The 19,394-nt window shown below is 41.2% G+C and overlaps 16 non-coding genes across 16 annotated transcripts; all 16 read left to right on the plus strand.

Annotated features, from left to right (window-relative positions):
- Positions 1-243: 243 nt before the first annotated feature.
- trnar-ucg (transfer RNA arginine (anticodon UCG)) lies at positions 244-316 on the plus strand. Its single transcript has one exon. It is a non-coding gene; the product is annotated as a tRNA-Arg (tRNA).
- Positions 317-780: 464 nt separating this feature from the next.
- On the plus strand, positions 781-854 carry trnai-aau (transfer RNA isoleucine (anticodon AAU)). Its single transcript has one exon. It is a non-coding gene; the product is annotated as a tRNA-Ile (tRNA).
- A 493-nt stretch (positions 855-1,347) lies between these two features.
- On the plus strand, positions 1,348-1,421 carry trnai-aau (transfer RNA isoleucine (anticodon AAU)). The gene has a single exon. It is a non-coding gene; the product is annotated as a tRNA-Ile (tRNA).
- Positions 1,422-1,780: 359 nt separating this feature from the next.
- trnar-ucg (transfer RNA arginine (anticodon UCG)) lies at positions 1,781-1,853 on the plus strand. The gene has a single exon. It is a non-coding gene; the product is annotated as a tRNA-Arg (tRNA).
- Positions 1,854-2,317: 464 nt separating this feature from the next.
- Positions 2,318-2,391, plus strand: trnai-aau (transfer RNA isoleucine (anticodon AAU)). The gene has a single exon. It is a non-coding gene; the product is annotated as a tRNA-Ile (tRNA).
- A 493-nt stretch (positions 2,392-2,884) lies between these two features.
- On the plus strand, positions 2,885-2,958 carry trnai-aau (transfer RNA isoleucine (anticodon AAU)). The gene has a single exon. It is a non-coding gene; the product is annotated as a tRNA-Ile (tRNA).
- Positions 2,959-3,317: 359 nt separating this feature from the next.
- On the plus strand, positions 3,318-3,390 carry trnar-ucg (transfer RNA arginine (anticodon UCG)). The gene has a single exon. It is a non-coding gene; the product is annotated as a tRNA-Arg (tRNA).
- Positions 3,391-3,854: 464 nt separating this feature from the next.
- Positions 3,855-3,928, plus strand: trnai-aau (transfer RNA isoleucine (anticodon AAU)). Its single transcript has one exon. It is a non-coding gene; the product is annotated as a tRNA-Ile (tRNA).
- Positions 3,929-4,421: 493 nt separating this feature from the next.
- trnai-aau (transfer RNA isoleucine (anticodon AAU)) lies at positions 4,422-4,495 on the plus strand. The gene has a single exon. It is a non-coding gene; the product is annotated as a tRNA-Ile (tRNA).
- A 359-nt stretch (positions 4,496-4,854) lies between these two features.
- trnar-ucg (transfer RNA arginine (anticodon UCG)) lies at positions 4,855-4,927 on the plus strand. The gene has a single exon. It is a non-coding gene; the product is annotated as a tRNA-Arg (tRNA).
- Positions 4,928-5,391: 464 nt separating this feature from the next.
- Positions 5,392-5,465, plus strand: trnai-aau (transfer RNA isoleucine (anticodon AAU)). The gene has a single exon. It is a non-coding gene; the product is annotated as a tRNA-Ile (tRNA).
- A 493-nt stretch (positions 5,466-5,958) lies between these two features.
- Positions 5,959-6,032, plus strand: trnai-aau (transfer RNA isoleucine (anticodon AAU)). Its single transcript has one exon. It is a non-coding gene; the product is annotated as a tRNA-Ile (tRNA).
- Positions 6,033-6,391: 359 nt separating this feature from the next.
- On the plus strand, positions 6,392-6,464 carry trnar-ucg (transfer RNA arginine (anticodon UCG)). The gene has a single exon. It is a non-coding gene; the product is annotated as a tRNA-Arg (tRNA).
- Positions 6,465-6,928: 464 nt separating this feature from the next.
- Positions 6,929-7,002, plus strand: trnai-aau (transfer RNA isoleucine (anticodon AAU)). Its single transcript has one exon. It is a non-coding gene; the product is annotated as a tRNA-Ile (tRNA).
- A 493-nt stretch (positions 7,003-7,495) lies between these two features.
- trnai-aau (transfer RNA isoleucine (anticodon AAU)) lies at positions 7,496-7,569 on the plus strand. Its single transcript has one exon. It is a non-coding gene; the product is annotated as a tRNA-Ile (tRNA).
- Positions 7,570-8,061: 492 nt separating this feature from the next.
- On the plus strand, positions 8,062-8,135 carry trnai-aau (transfer RNA isoleucine (anticodon AAU)). Its single transcript has one exon. It is a non-coding gene; the product is annotated as a tRNA-Ile (tRNA).
- The last annotated feature ends 11,259 nt before the right edge of the window (positions 8,136-19,394 follow it).

Consider the following 19,394-nt stretch of genomic DNA (forward strand, 5'->3'; position numbering starts at 1 on the left):
CCTTCATTGGCAGATAATACTCTGGCTTAGTGGGTGGATCCACTGTGCATGTGGCAGGTAGGACTACATTTTTAAGAGCGTGATACATGGGAGAAATGCTGTGGCATGCACTTATTTCAAGCAACAATCAATTATTTCAAGCAACAATCAAGCAATATCCACCAGCCACGTGAGCAACCCAACACCAGCAGTTGATTCAACCAGACTCCAACGAACGTTCGTGAAAAGAGGGAGCTTCTGCCAGACCACGTGGCCTAACGGACAAGGCGTCTGACTTCGGATCAGAAGATTGAGGGTTCAAGTCCCTTCGTGGTTTGTTGTGAGTCCTTGAGGAGCAGGCATGCGTTCCCAGTTAGATTGCAGCAGGCCAACCTCGAATCCTTTATGTCATCCAAAATTGCTACACTTTTGTCAATTTCATGTCCTTCAACAGAGACTCTACGAGTTCTCAAACGAGGCTCGAATGGCCAGGTTGCGGACTGAAGCCATGAACTTGGCCTTATCAGTGCCAGGCCCCAGTGGTCTTGGCTTAGAAGCAACCATAGAAAGTCAATAACATGCCATGACCTCAAGCGACATGGGTGAAAAAATCACGACTTGGAAGCAGGCTGTTGGTGGAACTACACCTGCATAGGTGGCTTCTGATCAGTAGGAGCTTCCAAGAGTTGGCTTTCATTGGTACTGCTTGAAGTAATTTCTTGTAAACACACATTTCTCTTGTGTTGTTAACAGTTCTTCCACCCTCTTTTTTGGTATATCAGTCAACAGAATGATTTTGTAGGCCGGTTAGCTCAGCTGGTCAGAGCGTGGTGCTAATAACGCCAAGGTCATGGGTTCAATCCCCATACTGGCCATTCCAACAGCCATCCAACGTGCTGTCTCATGATAGACTGTGGATTTTTTTGGGTGGGATCCAAGAAAAAACCTCTGCCAACTTCCAGGTGAGTGATGTACGCAACTACAAATGACAGCAAACCACAAAATTCACTGACACATGACACGCTAATGAATACATTACATGCTTAGCTACAATCTCCAAATCACTTTTCCAGCTACTTTCTGGATAAATCACTCATTTCCAAAGTCTGACACAGCATACTGCATCAAAAACTGCTGCTTTATATCCTCACCTAACGACCCTAACTTTAGAAGACGCACACCATGTATTGTTTTGTGGCAAATTTCTTCTTAAAGCATTTTTTGTAAGTCAACAGAGGACTTTTTTTTCCCACTATGTTGAAGTAATTTCTTGTAAACACACATTTCTCTTGTGTTCTTAACAGTTCTTCCACCCTCTCTTTTTTGGTATATTAGTCAACAAAAGGATGGGTTCACACGCATTTTTTGGGCCGGTTAGCTCAGCTGGTCAGAGCGTGGTGCTAATAACGCCAAGGTCATGGGTTCAATCCCCATACTGGCCATTCAACAGCCATCCAACGTGCTGTCTCATGATAGACTGTGGATTTTATTGGGTGGGATCCAACAAAAAACCTCTGCCAACTTCCAGGTGACAGATCGGGCCACGTAAGCTTTATGACCTTCATTGGCAGATAATACTCTGGCTTAGTGGGTGGATCCACTGTGCATGTGGCAGGTAGGACTACATTTTTAAGAGCGTGATACATGGGAGAAATGCTGTGGCATGCACTTATTTCAAGCAACAATCAATTATTTCAAGCAACAATCAAGCAATATCCACCAGCCACGTGAGCAACCCAACACCAGCAGTTGATTCAACCAGACTCCAACGAACGTTCGTGAAAAGAGGGAGCTTCTGCCAGACCACGTGGCCTAACGGACAAGGCGTCTGACTTCGGATCAGAAGATTGAGGGTTCAAGTCCCTTCGTGGTTTGTTGTGAGTCCTTGAGGAGCAGGCATGCGTTCCCAGTTAGATTGCAGCAGGCCAACCTCGAATCCTTTATGTCATCCAAAATTGCTACACTTTTGTCAATTTCATGTCCTTCAACAGAGACTCTACGAGTTCTCAAACGAGGCTCGAATGGCCAGGTTGCGGACTGAAGCCATGAACTTGGCCTTATCAGTGCCAGGCCCCAGTGGTCTTGGCTTAGAAGCAACCATAGAAAGTCAATAACATGCCATGACCTCAAGCGACATGGGTGAAAAAATCACGACTTGGAAGCAGGCTGTTGGTGGAACTACACCTGCATAGGTGGCTTCTGATCAGTAGGAGCTTCCAAGAGTTGGCTTTCATTGGTACTGCTTGAAGTAATTTCTTGTAAACACACATTTCTCTTGTGTTGTTAACAGTTCTTCCACCCTCTTTTTTGGTATATCAGTCAACAGAATGATTTTGTAGGCCGGTTAGCTCAGCTGGTCAGAGCGTGGTGCTAATAACGCCAAGGTCATGGGTTCAATCCCCATACTGGCCATTCCAACAGCCATCCAACGTGCTGTCTCATGATAGACTGTGGATTTTTTTGGGTGGGATCCAAGAAAAAACCTCTGCCAACTTCCAGGTGAGTGATGTACGCAACTACAAATGACAGCAAACCACAAAATTCACTGACACATGACACGCTAATGAATACATTACATGCTTAGCTACAATCTCCAAATCACTTTTCCAGCTACTTTCTGGATAAATCACTCATTTCCAAAGTCTGACACAGCATACTGCATCAAAAACTGCTGCTTTATATCCTCACCTAACGACCCTAACTTTAGAAGACGCACACCATGTATTGTTTTGTGGCAAATTTCTTCTTAAAGCATTTTTTGTAAGTCAACAGAGGACTTTTTTTTCCCACTATGTTGAAGTAATTTCTTGTAAACACACATTTCTCTTGTGTTCTTAACAGTTCTTCCACCCTCTCTTTTTTGGTATATTAGTCAACAAAAGGATGGGTTCACACGCATTTTTTGGGCCGGTTAGCTCAGCTGGTCAGAGCGTGGTGCTAATAACGCCAAGGTCATGGGTTCAATCCCCATACTGGCCATTCAACAGCCATCCAACGTGCTGTCTCATGATAGACTGTGGATTTTATTGGGTGGGATCCAACAAAAAACCTCTGCCAACTTCCAGGTGACAGATCGGGCCACGTAAGCTTTATGACCTTCATTGGCAGATAATACTCTGGCTTAGTGGGTGGATCCACTGTGCATGTGGCAGGTAGGACTACATTTTTAAGAGCGTGATACATGGGAGAAATGCTGTGGCATGCACTTATTTCAAGCAACAATCAATTATTTCAAGCAACAATCAAGCAATATCCACCAGCCACGTGAGCAACCCAACACCAGCAGTTGATTCAACCAGACTCCAACGAACGTTCGTGAAAAGAGGGAGCTTCTGCCAGACCACGTGGCCTAACGGACAAGGCGTCTGACTTCGGATCAGAAGATTGAGGGTTCAAGTCCCTTCGTGGTTTGTTGTGAGTCCTTGAGGAGCAGGCATGCGTTCCCAGTTAGATTGCAGCAGGCCAACCTCGAATCCTTTATGTCATCCAAAATTGCTACACTTTTGTCAATTTCATGTCCTTCAACAGAGACTCTACGAGTTCTCAAACGAGGCTCGAATGGCCAGGTTGCGGACTGAAGCCATGAACTTGGCCTTATCAGTGCCAGGCCCCAGTGGTCTTGGCTTAGAAGCAACCATAGAAAGTCAATAACATGCCATGACCTCAAGCGACATGGGTGAAAAAATCACGACTTGGAAGCAGGCTGTTGGTGGAACTACACCTGCATAGGTGGCTTCTGATCAGTAGGAGCTTCCAAGAGTTGGCTTTCATTGGTACTGCTTGAAGTAATTTCTTGTAAACACACATTTCTCTTGTGTTGTTAACAGTTCTTCCACCCTCTTTTTTGGTATATCAGTCAACAGAATGATTTTGTAGGCCGGTTAGCTCAGCTGGTCAGAGCGTGGTGCTAATAACGCCAAGGTCATGGGTTCAATCCCCATACTGGCCATTCCAACAGCCATCCAACGTGCTGTCTCATGATAGACTGTGGATTTTTTTGGGTGGGATCCAAGAAAAAACCTCTGCCAACTTCCAGGTGAGTGATGTACGCAACTACAAATGACAGCAAACCACAAAATTCACTGACACATGACACGCTAATGAATACATTACATGCTTAGCTACAATCTCCAAATCACTTTTCCAGCTACTTTCTGGATAAATCACTCATTTCCAAAGTCTGACACAGCATACTGCATCAAAAACTGCTGCTTTATATCCTCACCTAACGACCCTAACTTTAGAAGACGCACACCATGTATTGTTTTGTGGCAAATTTCTTCTTAAAGCATTTTTTGTAAGTCAACAGAGGACTTTTTTTTCCCACTATGTTGAAGTAATTTCTTGTAAACACACATTTCTCTTGTGTTCTTAACAGTTCTTCCACCCTCTCTTTTTTGGTATATTAGTCAACAAAAGGATGGGTTCACACACATTTTTTGGGCCGGTTAGCTCAGCTGGTCAGAGCGTGGTGCTAATAACGCCAAGGTCATGGGTTCAATCCCCATACTGGCCATTCAACAGCCATCCAACGTGCTGTCTCATGATAGACTGTGGATTTTATTGGGTGGGATCCAAGAAAAAACCTCTGCCAACTTCCAGGTGACAGATCGGGCCACGTAAGCTTTATGACCTTCATTGGCAGATAATACTCTGGCTTAGTGGGTGGATCCACTGTGCATGTGGCAGGTAGGACTACATTTTTAAGAGCGTGATACATGGGAGAAATGCTGTGGCATGCACTTATTTCAAGCAACAATCAATTATTTCAAGCAACAATCAAGCAATATCCACCAGCCACGTGAGCAACCCAACACCAGCAGTTGATTCAACCAGACTCCAACGAACGTTCGTGAAAAGAGGGAGCTTCTGCCAGACCACGTGGCCTAACGGACAAGGCGTCTGACTTCGGATCAGAAGATTGAGGGTTCAAGTCCCTTCGTGGTTTGTTGTGAGTCCTTGAGGAGCAGGCATGCGTTCCCAGTTAGATTGCAGCAGGCCAACCTCGAATCCTTTATGTCATCCAAAATTGCTACACTTTTGTCAATTTCATGTCCTTCAACAGAGACTCTACGAGTTCTCAAACGAGGCTCGAATGGCCAGGTTGCGGACTGAAGCCATGAACTTGGCCTTATCAGTGCCAGGCCCCAGTGGTCTTGGCTTAGAAGCAACCATAGAAAGTCAATAACATGCCATGACCTCAAGCGACATGGGTGAAAAAATCACGACTTGGAAGCAGGCTGTTGGTGGAACTACACCTGCATAGGTGGCTTCTGATCAGTAGGAGCTTCCAAGAGTTGGCTTTCATTGGTACTGCTTGAAGTAATTTCTTGTAAACACACATTTCTCTTGTGTTGTTAACAGTTCTTCCACCCTCTTTTTTGGTATATCAGTCAACAGAATGATTTTGTAGGCCGGTTAGCTCAGCTGGTCAGAGCGTGGTGCTAATAACGCCAAGGTCATGGGTTCAATCCCCATACTGGCCATTCCAACAGCCATCCAACGTGCTGTCTCATGATAGACTGTGGATTTTTTTGGGTGGGATCCAAGAAAAAACCTCTGCCAACTTCCAGGTGAGTGATGTACGCAACTACAAATGACAGCAAACCACAAAATTCACTGACACATGACACGCTAATGAATACATTACATGCTTAGCTACAATCTCCAAATCACTTTTCCAGCTACTTTCTGGATAAATCACTCATTTCCAAAGTCTGACACAGCATACTGCATCAAAAACTGCTGCTTTATATCCTCACCTAACGACCCTAACTTTAGAAGACGCACACCATGTATTGTTTTGTGGCAAATTTCTTCTTAAAGCATTTTTTGTAAGTCAACAGAGGACTTTTTTTTCCCACTATGTTGAAGTAATTTCTTGTAAACACACATTTCTCTTGTGTTCTTAACAGTTCTTCCACCCTCTCTTTTTTGGTATATTAGTCAACAAAAGGATGGGTTCACACACATTTTTTGGGCCGGTTAGCTCAGCTGGTCAGAGCGTGGTGCTAATAACGCCAAGGTCATGGGTTCAATCCCCATACTGGCCATTCAACAGCCATCCAACGTGCTGTCTCATGATAGACTGTGGATTTTTTTGGGTGGGATCCAACAAAAAACCTCTGCCAACTTCCAGGTGACAGATCGGGCCACGTAAGCTTTATGACCTTCATTGGCAGATAATACTCTGGCTTAGTGGGTGGATCCACTGTGCATGTGGCAGGTAGGACTACATTTTTAAGAGCGTGATACATGGGAGAAATGCTGTGGCATGCACTTATTTCAAGCAACAATCAATTATTTCAAGCAACAATCAAGCAATATCCACCAGCCACGTGAGCAACCCAACACCAGCAGTTGATTCAACCAGACTCCAACGAACGTTCGTGAAAAGAGGGAGCTTCTGCCAGACCACGTGGCCTAACGGACAAGGCGTCTGACTTCGGATCAGAAGATTGAGGGTTCAAGTCCCTTTGTGGTTTGTTGTGAGTCCTTGAGGAGCAGGCATGCGTTCCCAGTTAGATTGCAGCAGGCCAACCTCGAATCCTTTATGTCATCCAAAATTGCTACACTTTTGTCAATTTCATGTCCTTCAACAGAGACTCTACGAGTTCTCAAACGAGGCTCGAATGGCCAGGTTGCGGACTGAAGCCATGAACTTGGCCTTATCAGTGCCAGGCCCCAGTGGTCTTGGCTTAGAAGCAACCATAGAAAGTCAATAACATGCCATGACCTCAAGCGACATGGGTGAAAAAATCACGACTTGGAAGCAGGCTGTTGGTGGAACTACACCTGCATAGGTGGCTTCTGATCAGTAGGAGCTTCCAAGAGTTGGCTTTCATTGGTACTGCTTGAAGTAATTTCTTGTAAACACACATTTCTCTTGTGTTGTTAACAGTTCTTCCACCCTCTTTTTTGGTATATCAGTCAACAGAATGATTTTGTAGGCCGGTTAGCTCAGCTGGTCAGAGCGTGGTGCTAATAACGCCAAGGTCATGGGTTCAATCCCCATACTGGCCATTCCAACAGCCATCCAACGTGCTGTCTCATGATAGACTGTGGATTTTTTTGGGTGGGATCCAAGAAAAAACCTCTGCCAACTTCCAGGTGAGTGATGTACGCAACTACAAATGACAGCAAACCACAAAATTCACTGACACATGACACGCTAATGAATACATTACATGCTTAGCTACAATCTCCAAATCACTTTTCCAGCTACTTTCTGGATAAATCACTCATTTCCAAAGTCTGACACAGCATACTGCATCAAAAACTGCTGCTTTATATCCTCACCTAACGACCCTAACTTTAGAAGACGCACACCATGTATTGTTTTGTGGCAAATTTCTTCTTAAAGCATTTTTTGTAAGTCAACAGAGGACTTTTTTTTCCCACTATGTTGAAGTAATTTCTTGTAAACACACATTTCTCTTGTGTTCTTAACAGTTCTTCCACCCTCTCTTTTTTGGTATATTAGTCAACAAAAGGATGGGTTCACACGCATTTTTTGGGCCGGTTAGCTCAGCTGGTCAGAGCGTGGTGCTAATAACGCCAAGGTCATGGGTTCAATCCCCATACTGGCCATTCCAACAGCCATCCAACGTGCTGTCTCATGATAGACTGTGGATTTTTTTGGGTGGGATCCAAGAAAAAACCTCTGCCAACTTCCAGGTGAGTGATGTACGCAACTACAAATGACAGCAAACCACAAAATTCACTGACACATGACACGCTAATGAATACATTACATGCTTAGCTACAATCTCCAAATCACTTTTCCAGCTACTTTCTGGATAAATCACTCATTTCCAAAGTCTGACACAGCATACTGCATCAAAAACTGCTGCTTTATATCCTCACCTAACGACCCTAACTTTAGAAGACGCACACCATGTATTGTTTTGTGGCAAATTTCTTCTTAAAGCATTTTTTGTAAGTCAACGGAAGACTTTTTTTCCCACTATGTTGAAGTAATTTCTTGTAAACACACATTTCTCTTGTGTTCTTAACAGTTCTTCCACCCTCTCTTTTTTGGTATATTAGTCAACAAAAGGATGGGTTCACACACATTTTGTAGGCCGGTTAGCTCAGCTGGTCAGAGCGTTGTGCTAATAACGCCAAGGTCATGGGTTCAATCCCCATACTGGCCATTCCAACAGCCATCCAACGTGCTGTCTCATGATAGACTGTGGATTTTTTTGGGTGGGATCCAAGAAAAAACCTCTGCCAACTTCCAGGTGACAGATCGGGCCACGTAAGCTTTATGACCTTCATTGGCAGATAATACTCTGGCTTAGTGGGTGGATCCACTGTGCATGTGGCAGGTAGGACTACATTTTTAAGAGCGTGATACATGGGAGAAATGCTGTGGCATGCACTTATTTCAAGCAGCAATCAATTATTTCAAGCAACAACTAGAAAAATTTGCATTTCCTGCGAAAATGCTGAAGATATCTGCTGAAAAAAGCTGAAAAAGTTGAAAAAAAAAAATGTTGCCCTGAGCAGGATTCGAACCTGGCCTTTCTGGTAATCAAGGAAGGTTCTCATTTCACTGCGCCAATCTCTTTCTCACAAAGAAGAGGTTGAGAGACTGACAATTGTGCTGAAATGAGCAGAAGAGGCTGAGAATTGTGCTGATAAGAGTTGAATCAGCAGAATTTCTGCTGAAAAGAGTTTAATCAGCAGAATTTCTGCTGAAAAGAGTTGAATGAGCAGAATTCTGCTGAAAAGAGGTTTTTGCTTAAAACAGCTGAAAAAGCTGGTATTTGTGCTGAAAAGTGGTGAAAATACTGAAAATTGTGCTGAAAAGGGGTGAAAAAGCATAAAATTGTGTTGAAAAGAGTTAAAAAAGTTTAAGTGTTAACTGAAAGAAATGTTGCCATAAGCGGGATTTGAACCCCGGCCTCCCAGTCTGAGAACGGACGCTCATCTCACTGAGCTAAAACACAGGTCAAGCCGGCAAGGAAAATCAGTGAGGCCACTGATAATATGCAAAAAAGGGCAAAAAATATTGAAAAGAAAAATCTATATCTCAAAAAGTATAGAAGTTATGAGCACCAAAAGTCATAGCAGGAAAGAGCAGAAAGAGCAGAATTTTTAGAGATTTGAACTGAGAAAATAGCACAAAAACTGAGGGAGTAGTAGAGGTCCAAAAAACAGGAAAAAATGATAAACTGTAGATTTTTTTGGGTGGGATCCAACAAAAAACCTCTGCCAACTTTCAGGTGACAGATCGGGCCACGTAAGCTTTATGACCTGCATTGGCAGATGATACTCTGGCTTAGTGGCTGGATCCACTGTGCATGTGGCAGGTAGGAAGACATTTTTAAGAGCGTGATACATGGGAGAAATGCTGTGGCATGCACTTATTTCAAGCAACAATCAATTATTTCAAGCAACAATCAAGCAATATCCACCAGCCACGTGAGCAACCCAACACCAGCAGTTGATTCAAACAGACTCCAACGAATGTTCGTGAAAAGAGGGAACTTCTGCCAGACCACGTGGCCTAACGGACAAGGCGTCTGACTTCGGATCAGAAGATTGAGGGTTCAAGTCCCTTTGTGGGTTGTAGTGAGACATATATATAATAGGGGTGTAACGATACACAAAATTGAAGGTTCGGTTCAATATTTTGGTGTCACGGTTCGATATTTTTTCCGATACAAAAATCATTATTTTGAATTTAGTTTATTGAGTTGACCTCTTTTATTGGTCTGCTTTGGATTTCTTCATTATTTTTCATATTTTGGGGTAATAAACACCCACTTTTTAAAAGAAATTAAACATCTGTGTCCTCTGTGTTTTTTCCTTGGTTCCTGACCCAATCTGTGACATGTCTGTTTCTATAGAAGAGGTATGTGTTCAATTTCTAAGGCCTGAAGTGCAGCTGGGCTTACAAGTCTAACCTATCTTGCAAACATCTTTCTGTTCTATCAGTGTATAAAACATTACAAGTAGGTTTTACAATGAACAACATGATCAACATAAAACTCTTTTGTAAAGTTAAACTAACCAATATCTTGGTCTGTACCACACTGAACCATGATCACAATGACTGTACTTGTGGGATTATCTAGGATGTCTTGGGGGATCTAGTTGAAGATGGCCACATCGTTTGAAAGTCTTGCAAGCAGAAGGTCTTAAAAGTATTGATTGCAACTTAAATATAAAGTAAACAGGAATATAATCTGCACATGCCTGCTGCAGTATGACATCAGCTTGAGGTATAAATTGAACATTAACGCTATCATTCCACAGTGTGGCACTGCAACACAAAACAGCACAGTTGTTCTTTATGTGTGAGTGTTTGAATGTGTGTGTGAATGGGTGGATGACTGGATATGTAAAGCGCTTTGGGGTCCTTAGGGACTAGTAAAGCGCTATATAAATACAGGCCATTTACCATTTACAGTGACTTTGTGGTTGTAGCAACCAGTAATTTACAAATAATCTAGTCATTCTGGCTTCAGAATATCTAAAAGAATAAATGGTTTGACATAAAGCTCAGGTGGAGCAGGTGTGTGAGTGTAGAGCAGAAGGAGTGGAGGAGTCTCAGTGTGCCTGGAACTACTGTGTACGATAGAGCAGCAGCAGAGCAGTCCAGATGTGTCAGTCACAGAACTGATAGTGAACTGCTCTGATAGTGGGGTCTTTTCTCAGAGCAGTTCATTCAGTGTTACAGACAGACAGACAGACTTTTATTTTTTTTCAGCATACAGCAAGTGTACAAAGAATTGCATTTTAATATTTAATATTTTTATATTATTGTATATTTATATAATATAATATATAAATATATTAAAATTAGTGCTGTCAATAGTTTAAAAACATTAACTAATTAATCTTGCAATTTTCTGTAATTAATCGCGATTAATCGCAATTGCCTGGTTGGAATTACATTTTTTCAACTTTATATTTAAGCTTGTAACTGACATTTATGCAGTATAATGAAGTAAATGCAGAATGAACACAAAGGATGTATGCTTAAATTCAAAGGGAATTTGAATACTTTTCTTCGATCTTTTAGCACAGTTTCTCTCTTGTGAAATACAACTTTTTAAAAAACCTATATACTAATATATAATATAAATTAGTGTTCTCGCAATCCTGGTCTTTGTCTCCTTAATGATACCTCTGAAATCTCCTTAAAACAAATGCAATGCAAAATGTTGTTCGCTGGATTTACATCCGCAAAGAAGACTATTACAAAGCAATGGTTCTGTCCTGACATTTGTATGGAATCATTCTGGAGACGATGTCTTATCCGTGTTATTGGTTTTGAACATACCACAGCAAAATTAAATAAAGCTCGACCCACAACTGTTGACGCTTGGAAAATCTTCTCATCCAGAGTTATCTCCTGGAAGAGGCAATAATTGGTTTTAACTTTGTGTTTTTGTGTCTTTTCTTTGCTGTCCCTATGCCTTGTTTGCTAATGTTTGCTTTGCTACTGCAGTTTACAGTTGTGCTGTATATGTCTGTACCCCCCACCCCCCCAACCCCGTTTTAAATCAATAAAATGTTGATCACAAAAAAAAATTAGTGTTCTCAAACAATTAAAATGTTTAATCAGATTCATCACATGGTTACAGTGGCTTAATTTTGATTAATCACGATTAAATGTCATTCATTTTTATTCTTTATTAATTGCATTTCATTTTGCATCAGCGAACAGACTCGAAAAAAGGGAAAATATCTGCACTTAACATGTTTATTGAACATCTTGAACATTCATGTTAACAAAAAACTCTGTAAACATTTATCTACTCTCTCTGTCAATCTTGGGGAGGCACTTCAAGTCGTTGAAACAAGGAACCAAAGCTATGTAAAGCGCGTGTTCTCAATGATGTTAACAGGTCTGCAGTTTGTTGCAATCCACTTGGCAGTTGTATCAGTCATTATGTCCGAGGTAGACTTACTGAGTCCCCGATGCTCCGTGAGTGGTTTGTCGCAAGCTGGGTGACGCATTAGCCAAAGTGTTAGCAGTGTTGGGTAAGTTACTTTAAAAAAGTAATTAATCACTAATTACTAATTACTTAATCAATATTGTATTTAAAATACTTATCTAATTACTGTGTCTGAAAAGTAACTTAATTACTCAATAAGTAATTTAACTAAATGCTTCTTAAAATCCCTATAAACCTTGAGTGGACAAACAATAGAAATTAAACTCTTTAAATAATAAATAAATTTTTTAAAGATGGAGACTCTACAGTACACAGCGGTAGCATCTCTTCCACAATGTAGCCTGCAACTATTTTTTAAGCTCACCTTCAGACGCTTTCTGTGCTGCTGAAGTAAAATCACGTTTTGCCTGCTTAGCAGGAGTTGCCGCGGTGTTATCCATGGATGATGAACAAGGATCACGCAGAAGTGTTCGTCTATGCGCTCGTGTCAGGCGCTTCGGTAGATTACTCATGCTATTAACAGCGTCCGATAGTTTTTACATATTACTGTAATGTTCTTGTCTGCTTGTTTCAGAAAAGTGAAAATACGGGAATATTTCCATTTCATAAAACAGCCACTCGCTTCAGCCGAGTCCGACAACTTCCGCTTTACAATACGACTATGCAGCAACCTGGCGCAAAATGACGTGCACCTGCACTACAACGATGTTAAAGCGAAAGAGTTTACTTCTACGTTTAGAAGATAAATTATTGAAATTAAATAATGATATTCAGCGAGTTTAATTGTTTTACAATGTAACGCAAGTACATTGCGGCTAACATCAACCAAGGAACTGATCTAGAAACAAAACTCGGAAATGATGGAAAATAACAAAGGATGAAACTATATTAAACTAGAACATCAGTAAACCCACAAAGCTCAAAGGTTTGATGGGGTCGTCGATGCAGGAACCATGCAGGTCAGCTGAGAGAAGAGTCTGTGGTGGAGGTGAGGAGAAGAGAAGTTCCAACAATAGTCATCTGTACTTCTTTTCATTCCTCTATCAGGCACAGGCAAGCTAGCTCTGCTTTCCACTCCACCTCGCAGTTACATGGCTCAGTCAGAGTGTCTCTACACACAGTGCTGCTGCTTCAACTTCTCTGAATCATTAGGACACAATTTATCCTCTTGCTCCACACACGCACCCTGCTGTTCACTCTGACTGTTTCACAGGGAAGGGCTAACTTTTAGAGAGACAAAGAAAGAACTGAGGTGATAACTTAGCGTTCACAGAAAGTCCTTTCTGGCAGTCAGTATTAAGCACATGTAGTATAAAGAGCAGTGAGGACTTGTTCAGAGCAGCTGTGTGGGACAGCCAGCTTTAGCATGTTAACATGTTGGAGTGAACAAATTGAGCTCGAAGCTCATATACCTGCAGAAACTTTTAGCTTTCACTCAAATGCAAAGAGGAAATAAACTACTGAGCATCCAGAAATCCCCATTGCTGTACGAACACTTAAGTAAACATACAGGGAGTGCAGAATTATTAGGCAAATGAGTATTTTGTCCACATCATCCTCTTCATGCATGTTGTCTTACTCCAAGTTGTATAGGCTCGAAAGCCTACTTCCAATTAAGCATATTAGGTGATGTGCATCTCTGTAATGAGAAGGGGTGTTGTCTAATGACATCAACACCCTATATCAGGTGTGTATAATTATTAGGCAACTTCCTTTCTTTTGGCAAAATGGGTCAAAAGAAGGACTTGACAGGCTCAGAAAAGTAAAAAAAAAAAAGGTGTGCAATACTCAGAGACATGGCCAAGGTAAGAAAGGCTGAAAGACGACCACCACTGAACAAGACAAACAAGCTGAAACGTCAAGACTGGGCCAAGAAATATCTCAAGACTGGTTTTTCTAAGGTTTTATGGACTGATGAAATGAGAGTGAGTCTTGATGGGCCAGGTGGATGGGCCCGTGGCTGGATTGGTAAAGGGCAGAGAGCTCCAGTCCGACTCAGACGCCAGCAAGGTGGAGGTGGAGTACTGGTTTGGGCTGGTATCATCAAAGATGAGCTTGTGGGGCATTTTCGGGTTGAGGATGGAGTCAAGCTCAACTCCCAGTCCTACTGCCAGTTTCTGGAAGACACCTTCTTCAAGCAGTGGTACAGGAAGAAGTCTGCATCCTTCAAGAAAAACATGATTTCCATGCAGGACAATGCTCCATCACACGCGTCCAAGTACTCCACAGCGTGGCTGGCAAGAAAGGGTATAAAAGAAGAAAAACTCATGACATGGCCACCTTGTTCACCTGATCTGAACCCCATTGAGAACCTGTGGTCCATCATCAAATGTGAGATTTACAAGGAGGGAAAACAGTACACCTCTCTGAACAGTGTCTGGGAGGCTGTGGTTGCTGCTGCACGCAATGTTGATGGTGAACAGATCAAAACACTGACAGAATCCATGGATGGCAGGCTTTTGAGTGTCCTTGCAAAGAAAGGTGGCTATATTGGTCACTGATTTGTTTTTGTTTTGTTTTTGAATGTCAGAAATGTATATTTGTGAATGTGGAGATGTTATATTGGTGTCACTGGTAAAAATAAATAATTGAAATGGGTATATATTTGTTTTTTGTTCAGTTGCCTAATAATTATGCACAGTAATAGTCACCTGCACACACAGATATCCCCCTAAAATAGCTAAAACTAAAAACAAACTAAAAACTACTTCCAAAAACATTCAGCTTTGATATTCATGAGTTTTTTGGGTTCATTGAGAACATGGTTGTTGTTCAATAATAACATTATTCCTCAAAAATACAACTTGCCTAATAATTCTGCACTCCCTGTACTAGAAATATGATGATTGTTCTCTGCAATAAGAGCAAGTTGTTTGTAGGTTTTAGTCACCCTGATCTCAGAGTTTTAACAAAGATGACATTTATTAGTGTGATTTCAAATTTGATGCTCCTGCAGTTTGATCTATGAGAACCACTGTCTCTGTACGTCTTGTAAGGCTGTCAGCTGGAATTCAGCTTTATCTCCTGTAGGCATGAACACTAGTGATGTGACATTCTTTATCGAGGCTTCAAAGCTTGTGTCGAGTAATGGAGGGGGCATTTCCGCGATGCGCGTAACGAAGCTTGCTTCATTTATGGGAGGAGCTGAAAATGATGACGTCCGAAGCCTCGCCGCCCGGCTGTACGACGTGACTGGTTCAGGAAGTGGTTCGAACTTTGCCGCGAGCTATGGCAGCGATATAAACCCCTCAGACTTCATTCAAAATGTGGGTGTTTGATGGAGAGTTGCGGTTAGTGAGAGTTTGGAGACAGTTTGGAGGTTTAGGAGAGTGAGGAGAGAAAGTCAGGAGAGAATGGAGCCAGGTAAGAAGAGGAGGATGTCCTCCCCTGTGTGGTAACATTTTGATCTTATTCCTCCCAACAAGATATGTAAATTTCTACAGAAGATGTATTTTCATAATACTGATGGTGCAATACAATTTATGTTAAGCTGTCTTTACTTTTGCACAAGGTGAAGTGTTTGCTATGTGCCAGTGAGCTGGGATATAACAACAACACCTCATCCATGCTTAGGCACTACAGAGCTTTGCATGAGAATAAGGGGAACACCGATTGTGGAGCAAGACCAGGTGAGCCATCAAATGCCATGATAATATAGCATGCAGTAATGTTACTAAAATGATATAACAATATTATACAACTGTAATAAGTTACGTGTGTGATATTTATATTTGTGCTTTGTCTTTATTGTCTTTCCTCAGGAGAACAATCTCAAATAGATGAAGACCTGGTTAGCATGGTGATTGAGGACTCCCAGCCATTTAGCATTGTGGAGGACAAAGGATTTGTTAAATCATTAAATCCTAGCTATGTTCTCCTCACTAAAAAGGCCATAAAAGCAGTGAAAATGCGTTTTTACAGAATAAAATGTGAACAGGGTGTCCATACCTCAACGTTACAAAAGCACAACCACTGTCCACACCCCAACCACACCTCACCTCACAGTAAATGATCATTTCCATTTTAAGCATTTCCAACTAATGATTTTCCATACTGCCAGTATAAATATACACAGTATACTGCCATCACTACAATATACATGTTTTGCACACTCCTTTTGTTGTTGACATTTACAGGCTGTGTGCAAAATGCCACACTCTTCAAATTCATGCCAACTAATATTTTTACGTCCAGTAGATGTCCTACTAGAGCAAATGAAGCTTCAAGACGCATTGCGCAGGGGTGAACCAATTGAATGAAAAGCTTCAGTGCTTCATGAAGCTTCATCTGCCCATCACTAATGAACACAGTGATGACAGTCATCTTCACGCCAACTCAAACACATGATCACAATAAGCTTCTAGCTGATGTGATTGGTTGGTTAATTGTCATCATTCTCCATTCACAACTATACTGAGGAAAAGAGCCATTGAGCCGTCTCTGTAGGTTTACAGGAAACAGTGGGTTTTTGCTTTTATACCACCTATCTTTTGCACAATACTGCTGAAAGTCGCAAGAGTGACTCCAACTCTTTACTTGACTCAGAATCTTTAGTCCACAGTGTTGACTCTTCATAAGAGACAGCTGCTCCACATTTGAATCCTGCAGGTTGTTGTTACCCAATTACTCCAGTTATTTCAGATGGGATGCTTGGGACTGAGAGCTGAAGTCAGAGTAGGACAGCTGATAATCCACAGCTGTCCAACCTTTATTAAACTTGATGAGATCAGATGTCTTAATATTTCATATTGTAACTTACAATGTATATTACTCTGTGTGTGTTGCAAAAACTGGATACCGCTTTTATTTTGTTTTTTATTTGATTTGATTTTTTATTTTGTTTTTTGTTGCGAAAGAGGCTCATTTTAAAAATCTACTGTATATACACTGCATATTTATTTATCACACCACAGAGAAAAAAGAGGAGTTGATCGGCTTTTCTGTCGCGAGTTCGTGACCCTTTCTCAATATGCGTACTTGTGCGTACTTGCGTTCTCGTGTACTTGTGATACTTCATCAGTCAAAGTACTGTTCCAATTCTAAGTACGCATCAAGTCGAGAACGCGAAAAAGTTCCGGATGTGTTCTCACTCCACCCGTTTTATCGAGCATGCATCAGTGGTGACTTGTGTGGACTTGGTACAGCTAAATATCCCAGAATGCATTTCGTCCAAAACTCAAACGCGCCAATGGCAGACGAGCGGGGCTAAAAACTTTTAAATATTACTCTTTCTGGGTCACAAAATAAACTTTTAAGTTATTTTCAAGCGAGAATGTAGCTGTGTAAACTTCAAATATCTGCTCGATTTATTAAGATATCATATATTTCCAAAGGCGCTCCAACGTTTTCGGAGACGTCTGTGACCCGCCAGCTACATAGCAGACAGCGAGGTCGAGGATCATTAGAGCCAGCGAGAACAGCGGACCCCCGGCACATCGTTTTCAACGGTCTCGAAATTACTTGCGTACTTAGAATTGAGAAAAGGCCCGCCTCTCTTGTTTGCTTATTGCCCACTTCGCGCCAAAAGAGAGGAGATTTTGGCAGAAAATTAAAGCGAATGGTAGTTTAGAATTGAACAAATTCCTTTAAGCTTCAGTATTACAAAATACACTTATCAATTGTCTTATAACTAACAACATTTGTCTAAGCTCTTGGTGGCGCTGTCACTTGGTGTTCGCTCGCTCTGTGGTAGAGTATCACTTCCTGTTCCTGCTCAAACACAGTGGTGTTTCTGAGTAGCTTATTTGCTTAGCAATTTAATTAACAACTTTTAAATACATTCTTCTTTCATAGTATAATCTTCACGTGCTTCATCCGAAGCACACTTTCTGTGTACTCACTACCTAATTTATAGCCAAAGTATTCACTCACTGTCTCTGTACTGTCTCGCTAGCTTAGCTTAGCTCGTAGCCGACTCATTAGCACCATGGCTACTTCACCTCTCCCTCCTGCACTTTCTTCAAATCAAATCAAATCACTTTTTATTGTCACATCACATGTGCAGGCACACTGGCACAGCACATGCGAGTGAAATTCTTGTGTGCGAGCCCCACAAGCAACAGAGATGTGCAAACACAACAACATAAACGAGCAAAATACAAGAATGGCCAACCTGAAACTAATAAATATATGTACAATATATAATAGTGTATGCATTTCTGGATGTGTATACTAAATATTTTCCTACGTGTGTGTGTGTGTGTGTGTGTGTGTGTGTGTGTGTGTGTGTATACACATTTTTACAAATTAAATAGTAAAAAAAATAAAATAAATAATAATAATAATAATAATAATAATAATAATAATAATAAAATATATAAAATATACAGAGTTGAATATGTGCAAAACAAGTGGCATTTATATACAGTGTGGAGTGCATAATGTTGAAGTTCCAGTAGTGAAGCTGAGGTGTCTATGACGTGTTCAGCAGTCTGATGGCCTGATGGAAAAAGCTGTCTCTCAGTCTGCTGGTACGGGACCGGATCCATCCACTTTGGATGGAGCAGCTCTCATTTCTAGAAACATGGACAAATTTATTAAACCCCCCAAAATATGACTATCCAGAGTTGGGACCAGGAAGCAAAGTTGCAGTCTTACACGCCTCTCTGCAGCTTCTCTCCTCCTGCTACCCCCCCAAAAACCCATCTCCATAGAGACTGTGTCAGCTTCCAAAAAGACAAAAAACAAACTAAAAACCAGCAACAAACAACTTAAACATAAACAATTACAAAGAAAGAACAATACAGTATCCACATCTGAACCAAAGAGTAAAACAGTGAAATGTGGATTATTAAATATTAGGTCTCTCTCCTCCAAGTCTCTGTTAGTACATGACTTAATAATTGATCAACAAATTGATTTACTCTGCCTTACAGAAACCTGGTTGCAGCAGGATGATTATGTTAGTTTAAATGAATCAACACCCCCGAGTCATTCTAACTACCAGAAATCTCGAAGTACAGGCCGAGGGGGCGGTGTGGCAGCAATTTTTCACACCAGCCTATTAATTAATGAAAGACCAAGACAGACTTTTAATTCATTTGAAAGCCTGATGCTTAGCCTCGTCCACCCCAGCTGTAAAACTCAGAAACCAGTCTTACTTGTTATCATCTATCGTCCACCTGGGCCTTACACAGAGTTTCTGTCTGATTTCTCAGACTTTATATCTAATTTAGTTCTGAGCTCAGATAAAATAATTATTGTGGGTGATTTTAACATCCATGTAGATGCTAAAAATGACAGCCTCAACATGGCATTTAATCTGTTATTAGACTCAATTGGTTTCTCTCAAAATGTAAAAGAACCCACCCACCACTTTAATCACACTCTAGATCTTGTTTTAACATATGGCATAGAAACTGAACATTTAACAGTGTTTCCTGAAAACCCTCTCCTGTCTGATCATTTCCTGATAACATTTACATTTACAATAATTGATTACACAGCGGTGAAGAGTAGACTTTCTCAAAGTAGATGTCTTTCTGAAAGTGCTGTAACTAA

This window comes from Copadichromis virginalis, linkage group LG23 (genome assembly GCF_057382275.1).
Source record: "Copadichromis virginalis isolate Kocher_CV1m ecotype Utaka linkage group LG23, C_Virginalis_male_GT1.1, whole genome shotgun sequence".
NCBI lineage: Eukaryota > Metazoa > Chordata > Actinopteri > Cichliformes > Cichlidae > Copadichromis > Copadichromis virginalis.